Consider the following 12259-nt stretch of genomic DNA (forward strand, 5'->3'; position numbering starts at 1 on the left):
AGTAAGGCTTGGGTGGAGGATGGTAAAACATACCATGAAAAAAGAGGAGATAGGGAGAGGTTGGAGGTATAGGGTGTGCCAGCTGGATCATGGGGAATCTGAAATGCCAGCCTGAGGAATGTCTACATCATTCCATGGGTGAGAGGGATTTATGGGAAGTCAAAAAATGGAATGATGAGAACTTGGTGGAACAAAAATTAATATGGTGACAACGTAGAGTGGACCAGAAGAGATGAGATAGTGAGACCAGTAAGGACATTAGGGCAATAGTTTAGGTGAAAGATAAAGGCTGAAGTTTAGCAGGGCAAAGATGAAAAAGGAAAAGAACCAAAGGGGCCAATATCAGGGAGGTTGGGCAGACACATTGTGTTTAGTGATTGCTGCTAGGATGACAAAGAGAGTAGGGCTTAGGATGACAGAGATTTTTCCAAGCCAACCACTGACCACAGCAACTTCCCTCCTTTTCTCTCATTCAAAAGGCCACCTTCTACCTTCCTCAAGATGCCATCTGTTAGAGCTTGCAGGAGGATATGGGAGAAAAAAGATCATTCCCTTGGTTTGGACTTTTCCCTGCTTCCATTTTTTTGTCCTATGTTCATTACCTAACACATGGTAGGTATAAAAAATGGCTTTATTTTCTGTCTTGAAGAATTTAGATATTAAGACAATGGGATAATATTAGAATATATTACCTGTAGATAATATACTTAATTAGTTTAAAACCATCATGTGTTATTGCTAACACATGCCCTACTAAATTATCTGTAATTCTTTTCATTTTTTTCACAATAATTATTTATTTAAGTAATCTCTATATCTAATGTGGGGCTTCAGCTTACAACCCTGAGATCAAGAATTGCACGCTCCTCTGACCTAGCTAGTCAGGCGCCCCGTAACTTGTTTCTAATAATAAATATTTATAGATTACTTTTTATCAAAAGACAGCAATGAGCCAAAGAAAAATATGTGAAGTGTTACTCTTAGCAGTTGCTTCCCTTTCATAATCAGAGAAAATATATACCTTAGATTCCAAAAGATTCCCCCACTTATGGAAGAAATGAAAATCCTCCTATCTGGGCTGGAAGTAATTCCTCTGTTTGGCACTGTTTACCTGCCCACACTGGCAGTGTTAAACCTCTCTAAGAGCTGGGGTAAGCCAAGTTATTCATACTTTATTTGCTCAGAAATTACATAGAAGGGATGTCAGAAGCATCAAGGAGATGATAAGTTCAATATTGCTCATAGAAAAAAAGATGAGCTCTCAAGAATGAATAACCGAATGTAAATAGACTAGTTGTTTAAATAGACCGATATGTTAGGCCTGATCCCTATTGGGGAGCAAGGAAAAACAATTTAACAAAATAGCAGGAAGCCACATGACAGATGGATTTACTACTGGATTTTAATGGCCTTTAGCCCAAAGATCTGAAATGTCTGCATCAGGTGATGAGCATTTTCTTGTACTATATTCCAAGATTCAGAAGATGGGCTTGGCTCTCATAAAACATGTCCACACAAGGACCATCTTCATTCAGATGAAGACCACACCCTGTTGTCTAGTTTGTGGTTACCACTGTTTTCCTCATGAGTATATCTCTAATACATAGACTCACACTGAAATCAGGTCTTGTTCCCTGACATGCTCATTGACTCAACATTCCAGTGATTATAACACTCATCTAAAAATTTCCAAACTATTCTTACATCAGTGGTTCCCAGCTTGTGTTTTGGGGCCCTTGGTGTTTTAGCCATTTGCCAGAATCAGACGTAAATCAGATCATTTAAGTCCAGTAAAGTTTACCCTTTTTTGTGACCCATGAGTTTTGACAAATGCATATAGTTGTATAACCACCACATTCAAGATCTAGAACAGTTCCATCCCATCCCCAAGTTCCATTGTGTACCATTGTAATCCATCCCCATCTGGAGCCCCTGTCAACTACTAATCTGTTTCCTATTGCTATGGTTTCCTTTTTCCAGGTTGTCATGTAATGGAATCCTACAATACATAGCCTTTTGAGGCTGGCTTCTTGGACTAGAATTTGAGATTCATCCGTGTTGTGAACATTAGTTTGCCTCTTTTTATCACTAAGTATATTCAATTTTTTTGATATACAATTTTTATACATCCATATGTTGATGGCCATTTGAATTGTGTTCAGTTTTTGTCAAATATGAATGAAGTTTGCTTTAAACATTATGTACAGATTTTGTGTGAACATAAGTTTTTTATTTCTCTTGGACAAATACCTAGGTGTGGAATGCTGACTTAGGTAAATATAGATTTAATTTGTTAAGAAACTAGCAATTGTTTTTTTAAAGTGTTTGTAACATTTTGCATCTTCACCAGCATGTATGAGAGCTCATATTGTTCTATGTCTTTGTCAGTTCTTGGTATTGTACATTTTTTTGATTTTCATCATTCTAGTAAGTGTGGAGTGGTATTATGTTATGGCTTTAATTTGCATTTCTCTGTTGACTAATGATGTGGATCATCATTTCATGTGCTTATTTCCCATTCATTTATTTTCTTTGGTGAATTATCTGTTCAGATCTTTGCCCATTTTCAAATTGCATTGTTTTCTTATTATCGAATTTTGATAATCCTAATATATATTCTGGGTATAAATCCTCTTTGAGGTGTTTTTGCAAATATTTTATCCTAGCCTGTGGCTAGACTTGTCATTTTCTTAATAGAACACTTTGGAGAGGAAGTCCAGTTTATCATTTTTTTCCTATTATGAATTGTATATTAAAGCAATGTTTAAGAAACATGCCCAACCCAAGTTCATGAGGATTTTCTCATATATTTTTTCTAGAAGTTTTATTATTTTCAGCTTTAAATTTATAACTGTGAATCATTTTGAGTTAATTTTTATGTGAGAGGTATCTATTAAGGTTTATTTATTTTTTTATATAGGGTGTCCAATTGTTCCAACACCATTTGTTGAAAAGATGATCCTTTCTCCATTGAATTACCTTTGCAAATTTGTCAAAAAATCAATTACTTATATAAGTATGGGTCTATTTCTGAGCTATTATGTGCCATTGATCTATGTGTCTGCATCTATTGACACAAATATGTGATTTTTCTCTTTTAGCCTATTGACGTGATGGATTGCAATAATTGATTTCAAATGTTGCACCAGTCTTGCATACCTGGGATAAATTCCACTTGGTCATTGTGTACAATTCTTTTTACACATTGATATGGTTGATTTGCTAAGTTTTTAAAAAAATTTTTTTAATGTTTACTTATATTTGAGAAAGATAGAAGACAGTTCATGAGTGGGGGAGGAGCAGAGAGAGACTGAGACAGAATCTGAAGTGGGCTTCAGGCTCTGAGCTGTCAGCACAGAGCCTGATGTGGGGCTTGAACTCACAAGGGGTGAGATCACGACCTGAGTGGAACTTGGATGCTTAGCCAACTGAGCCACCCAGATGCCCCTGATTTGCTAATTTTTTTGAGAATTTTTACGTCTATATTCATGAAAGATATTGGTCTCTAGTTTTCTTATAACATTTTTGTATGGTTTTGGTATTAGGGTAATTCTGGTCTTATAGAATAAATTAGAAGTATTTCCTCTGCTTCTAATGTCTGAAAGAGATTGTACAGGGTTGGTATAATTTCTTCCTTAAATATTTGGTAAAAGTCACCAGTGAATATATCTGGGACTGATGTTTTTTTATTTTTTTTTTTTTATTTTTTATTTTATTTTTTTTTTTTATGAAGTTTATTGACAAATTGGTTTCCATACAACACCCAGTGCTCATCCCAAAAGGTGCCCTCCTCAGTACCCATCACCCACCCGCCCCTCCCTCCCACCCCCCATCAACCCTCAGTTTGTTCTCAGTTTTTAACAGTCTCTTATGCTTTGGCTCTCTCCCACTCTAACGTCTTTTTTTTTTTCTCCCTTCCCCTCCCCCATGGGTTCCTGTTGAGTTTCTCAGGATCCACATAAGAGTGAAACCATATGGTATCTGTCTTTCTCTGTATGGCTTATTTCACTTAGCATCACACTCTCCAGTTCCATCCACGTTGCTACAAAAGGCCATATTTCATTTTTTCTCATTGCCACGTAGTATTCCATTGTGTATATAAACCACAATTTCTTTATCCATTCATCAGTTGATGGACATTTAGGCTCTTTCCATAATTTGGCTATTGTTGAGAGTGCTGCTATGAACATTGGGGTACAAGTGCCCCTATGCATCAGTACTCCTGTATCCCTTGGGTAGATTCCTAGCAGTGCTATTGCTGGGTCATAGGGTAGGTCTATTTTTAATTTTCTGAGGAACCTCCACACTGTTTTCCAGAGCGGCTGCACCAATTTGCATTCCCACCAACAGTGCAAGAGGGTTCCCGTTTCTCCACATCCTCTCCAGCATCTATAGTCTCCTGATTTGTTCATTTTGGCCACTCTGACTGGCGTGAGGTGATACCTGAGTGTGGTTTTGATTTGTATTTCCCTGATAAGGAGCGACGCTGAACATCTTTTCATGTGCCTGTTGGCCATCTGGATGTCTTCTTTAGAGAAGTGTCTATTCATGTTTTCTGCCCATTTCTTCACTGGGTTATTTGTTTTTCGGGTGTGGAGTTTGGTGAGCTCTTTATAGATTTTAGATACTAGCCCTTTGTCCGATATGTCATTTGCAAATATCTTTTCCCATTCCGTTGGTTGTCTTTTAGTTTTGTTGGTTGTTTCCTTTGCTGTGCAGAAGCTTTTTATCTTCATAAGGTCCCAGTAATTCACTTTTGCTTTTAATTCCCTTGCCTTTGGGGATGTGTCGAGTAAGAGATTGCTACGGCTGAGGTCAGAGAGGTCTTTTCCTGCTTTCTCCTCTAAGGTTCTGATGGTTTCCTGTCTCACATTTAGGTCCTTTATCCATTTTGAGTTTATTTTTGTAAATGGTGTGAGAAAGTGGTCTAGTTTCAACCTTCTGCATGTTGCTGTCCAGTTCTCCCAGCACCATTTGTTAAAGAGGCTGTCTTTTTTCCATTGGATGTTCTTTCCTGCTTTGTCAAAGATGAGTTGGCCATATGTTTGTGGGTCTAGTTCTGGGGTTTCTATTCTATTCCATTGGTCTGTGTGTCTGTTTTTGTGCCAATACCATGCTGTCTTGATGATGACAGCTTTGTAGTAGAGGCTGAAGTCTGGGATTGTGATGCCTCCTGCTTTGGTCTTCTTCTTCAAAATTCCTTTGGCTATTCGGGGCCTTTTGTGGTTCCATATGAATTTTAGGATTGCTTGTTCTAGTTTCGAGAAGAATGCTGGTGCAATTTTGATTGGGATTGCATTGAATGTGTAGATAGCTTTGGGTAGTATTGACATTTTGACAATATTTATTTTTCCAATCCATGAGCAGGGAATGTCTTTCCATTTCTTTAAATCTTCTTCAATTACCTTCATAAGCTTTCTATAGTTTTCAGCATACAGATCCTTTACATCTTTGGTTAGATTTATTCCTAGGTATTTTATGCTTTTTGGTGCAATTGTGAATGGGATCAGTTTCTTTATTTGTCTTTCTGTTGCTTCATTGTTAGTGTATAAGAATGCAACTGATTTCTGTACATTGATTTTGTATCCTGCAACTTTGCTGAATTCATGTATCAGTTCTAGCAGACTTTTGGTGGAGTCTATCGGATTTTCCATGTATAATATCATGTCATCTGCAAAAAGCGAAAGCTTGACTTCATCTTTGCCAATTTTGATGCCTTTGATTTCCTTTTGTTGTCTGATTGCTGATGCTAGAACTTCCAGCACTATGTTAAATAACAACGGTGAGAGTGGGCATCCCTGTCGTGTTCCTGATCTCAGGGAAAAAGCTCTCAGTTTTTCCCCGTTGAGGATGATGTTAGCTGTGGGCTTTTCATAAATGGCTTTTATGATCTTTAAGTATGTTCCTTCTATCCCGACTTTCTCAAGGGTTTTTATTAAGAAAGGGTGCTGGATTTTATCAAAGGCCTTTTCTGCATCGATTGACAGGATCATATGGTTCTTCTCTTTTTTTTTGTTAATGTGATGTATCACGTTGATTGATTTGCGAATGTTGAACCAGCCCTGCATCCCAGGAATGAATCCCACTTGATCATGGTGAATAATTCTTTTTATATGCTGTTGAATTCGATTTGCTAGTATCTTATTGAGAATTTTGGCATCCATATTCATCAGGGATATTGGCCTGTAGTTCTCTTTTTTTACTGGGTCTCTGTCTGGTTTAGGAATCAAAGTAATACTGGCTTCATAGAATGAGTCTGGAAGTTTTCCTTCCCTTTCTATTTCTTGGAATAGCTTGAGAAGGATAGGTATTATCTCTGCTTTAAACGTCTGGTAGAACTCCCCTGGGAAGCCATCTGGTCCTGGACTCTTATTTGTTGGGAGATTTTTGATAACCGATTCAATTTCTTCGCTGGTTATGGGTCTGTTCAAGCTTTCTATTTCCTCCTGATTGAGTTTTGGAAGAGTGTGGGTGTTCAGGAATTTGTCCATTTCTTCCAGGTTGTCCAATTTGTTGGCATATAATTTTTCATAGTATTCCCTGATAATTGTTTGTATCTCTGAGGGATTGGTTGTAATAATTCCATTTTCATTCATGATTTTATCTATTTGGGTCATCTCCCTTTTCTTTTTGAGAAGCCTGGCTAGAGGTTTGTCAATTTTGTTTATTTTTTCAAAAAACCAACTCTTGGTTTCGTTGATCTGCTCTACAGTTTTTTTAGATTCTATATTGTTTATTTCTGCTCTGATCTTTATTATTTCTCTTCTTCTGCTGGGTTTAGGCTGCCTTTGCTGTTCTGCTTCTATTTCCTTTAGGTGTGCTGTTAGATTTTGTATTTGGGATTTTTCTTGTTTCTTGAGATAGGCCTGGATTGCGATGTATTTTCCTCTCAGGACTGCCTTCGCTGCGTCCCAAAGCGTTTGGATTGTTGTATTTTCATTTTCGTTTGTTTCCATATATTTTTTGATTTCTTCTCTAATTGCCTGGTTGACCCACTCATTCGTGAGTAGGGTGTTCTTTAACCTCCATGCTTTTGGAGGTTTTCCAGACTTTTTCCTGTGGTTGACTTCAAGCTTCATAGCATTGTGGTCTGAAAGTATGCATGGTATAATTTCAATTCTTGTAAACTTATGAAGGGCTGATTTGTGACCCAGTATATGATCTATCTTGGAGAATGTTCCATGTGCACTCGAGAAGAAAGTATATTCTGTTGCTTTGGGATGCAGAGTTCTAAATATATCTGTCAAGTCCATCTGATCCAGTGTCTCATTCAGGGCCCTTGTTTCTTTATTGACCGTGTGTCTAGATGATCTATCCATTTCTGTAAGTGGGGTGTTAAAGTCCCCAGCAATTACCACATTCTTATCAATAAGGTTGCTTATGTTTATGAGTAATTGTTTTATATATTTGGGGGCTCCGGTATTCGGCGCATAGACATTTATAATTGTTAGCTCTTCCTGATGGATAGACCCTGTAACTATTATATAATGTCCTTCTTCATCTCTTGTTACAGCCTTTAATTTAAAGTCTAGTTTGTCTGATATAAGTATGGCTACTCCAGCTTTCTTCTGGCTTCCAGTAGCATGATAAATAGTTCTCCATCCCCTCACTCTCAATCTAAAGGTGTCCTCAGGTCTAAAATGAGTCTCTTGTAGACAGCAAATAGATGGGTCTTGTTTTTTTATCCATTCTGATACCCTATGTCTTTTGGTTGGCGCATTTAATCCATTTACATTCAGTGTTATTATAGAAAGATACGGGTTTAGAGTCATTGTGATGTCTGTATGTTTTATGCTTGTAGTGATGTCTCTGGCACTTTGTCTCACAGGGTCCCCCTTAGGATCTCTTGTAGGGCTGGTTTAGTGGTGACAAATTCCTTCAGTTTTTGTTTGTTTGGGAAGACCTTTATCTCTCCTTCTATTCTAAATGACAGACTTGCTGGATAAAGGATTCTTGGCTGCATATTTTTGCTGTCTAGCACCCTGAAAATCTCGTGCCAATTCTTTCTGGCCTGCCAAGTTTCAAAAGAGAGATCAGTCACGAGTCTTATAGGTCTCCCTTTATATGTGAGGGCACGTTTACCCCTTGCTGCTTTCAGAATTTTCTCTTTATCCTTGTATTTTGCCAGTTTCACTATGATATGTCGTGCAGAAGATCGATTCAAGTTACGTCTGAAGGGAGTTCTCTGTGCCTCTTGGATTTCAATGCCTTTTTCCTTCCCCAGTTCAGGGAAGTTCTCAGCTATGATTTCTTCAAGTACCCCTTCAGCACCTTTCCCTCTCTCTTCCTCCTCTGGGATACCAATTATGCGTAAATTATTTCTTTTTAGTGTATCACTTAGTTCTCTAATTTTCCCCTCATACTCCTGGATTTTTTTATCTCTCTTTTTCTCAGCTTCCTCTTTTTCCATAACTTTATCTTCTAATTCACCTATTCTCTCCTCTGCCTCTTCCATCCGAGCTGTGGTGGTTTGCATTTTGTTTTCCATTTCCTTTAAAGCGTTTTTCAGCTCCTCGTGCCTGTTCATTAGTCCCCTGATGTCTGTAGCAAGAGATTCTCTGCTGTCCTGTATGCTGTTTTCCAGCCCAGCGATTAATTTTATGACTATTATTCTAAATTCACTTTCTGTTATATTATTTAAATCCTTTTTGATCAGCTCATTAGCTGTTGTTATTTCCTGGAGATTCTTCTGGGGGGAATTCTTCCGCTTGGTCATTTTGGATAGTCCCTGGTGTGGTGAGGGCCTGCAGGGCACTTCCCCTGTGCTGTGGTGTATAACTGGAGTTGGTGGGCGGGGCCGCAGTCCGACCTGATGTCTGCCCCCAGCCCACCGCTGGGGCCACAGTCAGACTGGTGTGTGCCTTCTCTTCCCCTCTCCTAGGGGCGGGATTCACTGTGGGGTGGCGTGGCCCGTCTGGGCTACTTGCACACTGCCAGGCTTGTGATGCTGGGGATCTGGCGTATTAGCTGGGGTGGGAAGGCAAGGTGCACGGCGGCAGGGGGGGCAGGCTTAGCTCGCTTCTCCTTAGGTGATCCACTTCAGGAGGGGCCCTGTGCAGCCGGAGGGAGTCAGATCGCTGCCGGAGGTTTGGCTCCGCAGAAGCACAGAGTTGGGTGTTCGTGCGGAGCGAGCAATTTCCCTGGCCGGAGCCGGTTCCCTTTGGGATTTTGGCTGGGGGATGGGCGGGGGAGATGGCGCTGGAGAGCGCCTTTGTTCCCCGCCAAACTGAGCTCTGTCGTCCGGGGGCTCCGCAGCTCACCCTCCCTTTGTCCTCCAGCCTTCCCGCTTTCTGAGCAGAGCTGTTAACTTATGACCTCCCAGAGGCTAAGTCGCGCTTGCTGTCGGAACACAGTCCGTCAGGCCCCTCCGCTTTTGCAAGCCGGACTCGGGGGCTCTGCTTGGCCGGCGAGCCGCCCCTCCGCCCCGGCTCCCTCCCGCCAGTCCGTGGAGCGCGCACCGCCTCGCCGCCCTTCCTACCCTCTTCCGTGGGCCTCTCGTCTGCACTTGGGTCCGGTGACTCTGTTCTGCTAATCCTCTGGCGGTTTTCTGGGTTATTTAGGCAGGTGTAGGTGGAATCTAAGTGATCAGCAGGACGCGCGGTGAGCCCAGCGTCCTCCTACGCCGCCATCTTCCTAGTCTCAGTGATGTTTTTTTAAAATAGGTTATTATTGATTCCATTTCTTTAAGAGATATAAGCCTAATAGTCTATTTCTCTTTGTGAGTTTTGGCAAATCATATCTTTCAAGGAACTAGTCTATTTCATCTAAGTTATCAAATTTGTGGGTGTAGAGTTATAGTTATTCCTTAAAAAAATTTTTTTAAAGAGTTTTTTTAAAGTAAACTCTATACCCAATGTGGGGCTCAAACTTACAACCGTGAGATCAAGAGTCACATGCTCTACCAAATGAGCCAGCCAGGTGCCCTATAGTTTTCTTTTATTATCCTTTCAATGTCAGTAGGATCTGTAGTAATGTCCTCTCTTTCATTTCTGACAGTAGTAAATTATGGATGGAGTCTCTTTCTTAGCCTACTACAGGCTAATCAATTTTATTGATCTTTTCAAAGAACCAACTTCTGGTTTTGTTGATTTTCTCCCTTGGTTTCTTGTTTTCAAGTTCATAGATTTTTGCTATATTTCTTGTTATTTCTTTTCATCTGCCTCCTTTGGATTTAATTTGCTCTTTTTCTCATTTCCTAAAGTGGAAATTTAGATGATTGATTTTAAATCTTTCTTCTTTTTTAATATTAGCATATGATGCTATCAGTTTCCCTCTAAACACTGCTTTAACTGCATATCACAAATTTTGATAACACATATAGTGTTTTCATTTAGTTCAAAATACTTTAAAATTTATCTTGGTATTTCCTCTGATTCCTGTGTTATTTAGAAGAATGGTGTTTAATCTCTAAGTATTTGGGATTTTTCCAGTTATCTGTTGTTTTCTAGTTTAATTCCATGTCATTGAAAGCAGACATGTCATTGAGACCATCCCCCCTCCCACAAACCCTCTAGTAACCCTCAGTTTGTTCTCCATATTTATGAGTCTCTTCTGTTTTGTCCCCCTCTCTGTTTTTGTATTATTTTTGTTTCCCTTCCCTTATGTTCATCTGTTTTGTTTCTTAAAGTCCTCATATGAGTGAGGTCATATGTTTTTTGTCTTTCTCTGGCTGACTAATTTCACTTAACATAATACACTCCAGTTCCATCTACATAGTTGCAAATGGCAAGATTCCATTCTTTTTGATTGCTGAGTAATACTCCATTGTATATATATATATATACCACATCTTCTTTATCCATTCATCCATCAATGGACATTTGGTCTCTTTCCATACTTTGGCTATTGTTGATAGTGCTGCTATAAACATGGGGGTGCATGTGTCCCTTGGAAACAGCACACCTGTATCCCTTGGATAAATGCCTAGTAGTGCAATTGCTGGGTCGTAGGGTAGTTATATTTTTAGTTTTTTGAGGAACTTCCATACTGTTTTCCAGAGTGGCTGCACCAGCTTGCATTCCCATCTTTTTTTTTTTTAACATTTATTTGTATTTGAAAGAAAAAGAGAGAGTAGGGGAGGGGTAGAGAGAGAAGAGACAGAGGATGCGAAGCAGGCTCTGTGCAGACAGCAGTGAGCCAGATGCAGGGCTTGAACTCACAACTGTAAGATCATGACCCAAGCCTAAATTGGACACTTAACCAACTGAGCCACGTAGGTGCTCCTGAATCTGTCCATTTCTGATAGAGGCATGTTGAAGTTTCCAACTATGATAGTGGATTCGTCTATTTCTCTTTGCACTTCTATTACTGTTTGCTTCATAATAGTTAGATGCTCTGGTTTTAGGTGCATACACATTAAGGATTGTCCTGTCTTGTTCTACAATTGACCTATTATTCTTTATGCAATCCTCTTCTTTATCTGTGATAATTTTCCTTGCTTTGAAGTCTGATTTGTCTGAAATTAAAAAGCTATTCCTACTTTCTTTACATTAGTAATAGCATGGTATATTTTTCTCCATCTTTTTATTTTTCATCCATACTTTTGATCTATATGTGTTTTTATATTTAAAGTAGTTTTCTTGTAAACAACATATAATTGGGTCTTGTGTTTTGATCCACTCTGACAACTGTGTCTTTTAGATATTTAGACCATAGACATTCAAAGTGATGAATAATAGCTGGGTTAATACCTATCATGTCTGTTACTGTTTTCTTTGTTACCCTTTTTCTTTGTTTCTATTTTTGTCTTCTATTCTTTTTCTTGCCTTTGTGATATTATTTGAGTGTTTTATATGATTCCAGTTTCTCTCCTTTCTTGGTTATACCTCTTTTTAAAGGTTGCTTTTTTTTTTTTTACTGGTTGCCCTAGAGTTTACATTTACAAGTAAAGTCCACTTACACATAATACTATACCACTTCATGTTAGTGTGAGTACCTTACAATAGCAAAATAATTCCAACTCCTCCTTCCTGTCCTTTGTATCATTGCTGTCTTTCATTTTACTTACATATAAGCATATATTATATACATAATATATGTACATAATACATATATGTATTATACATACACACATATGTTGTACACATACACACAAAATATATTTTGAACAAACTGTTGTCTGTTAGATCAATTAGTAATAAGAAAAATCAAAGTTTTTATTGTACCTTCATTTATTCCTTTTTCAGTTCTCTTCCTTACTTTATGTAGACCTGAGTTTCTGACCTATATAATTATCCTTTTTTCTAAAAAACTTCTTTTA

Source organism: Lynx rufus, unplaced genomic scaffold (assembly GCF_022079265.1).
Source record: "Lynx rufus isolate CCGP_SWC_20201006 ecotype Redwood Valley unplaced genomic scaffold, mLynRuf1.p SCAF_11, whole genome shotgun sequence".
NCBI lineage: Eukaryota > Metazoa > Chordata > Mammalia > Carnivora > Felidae > Lynx > Lynx rufus.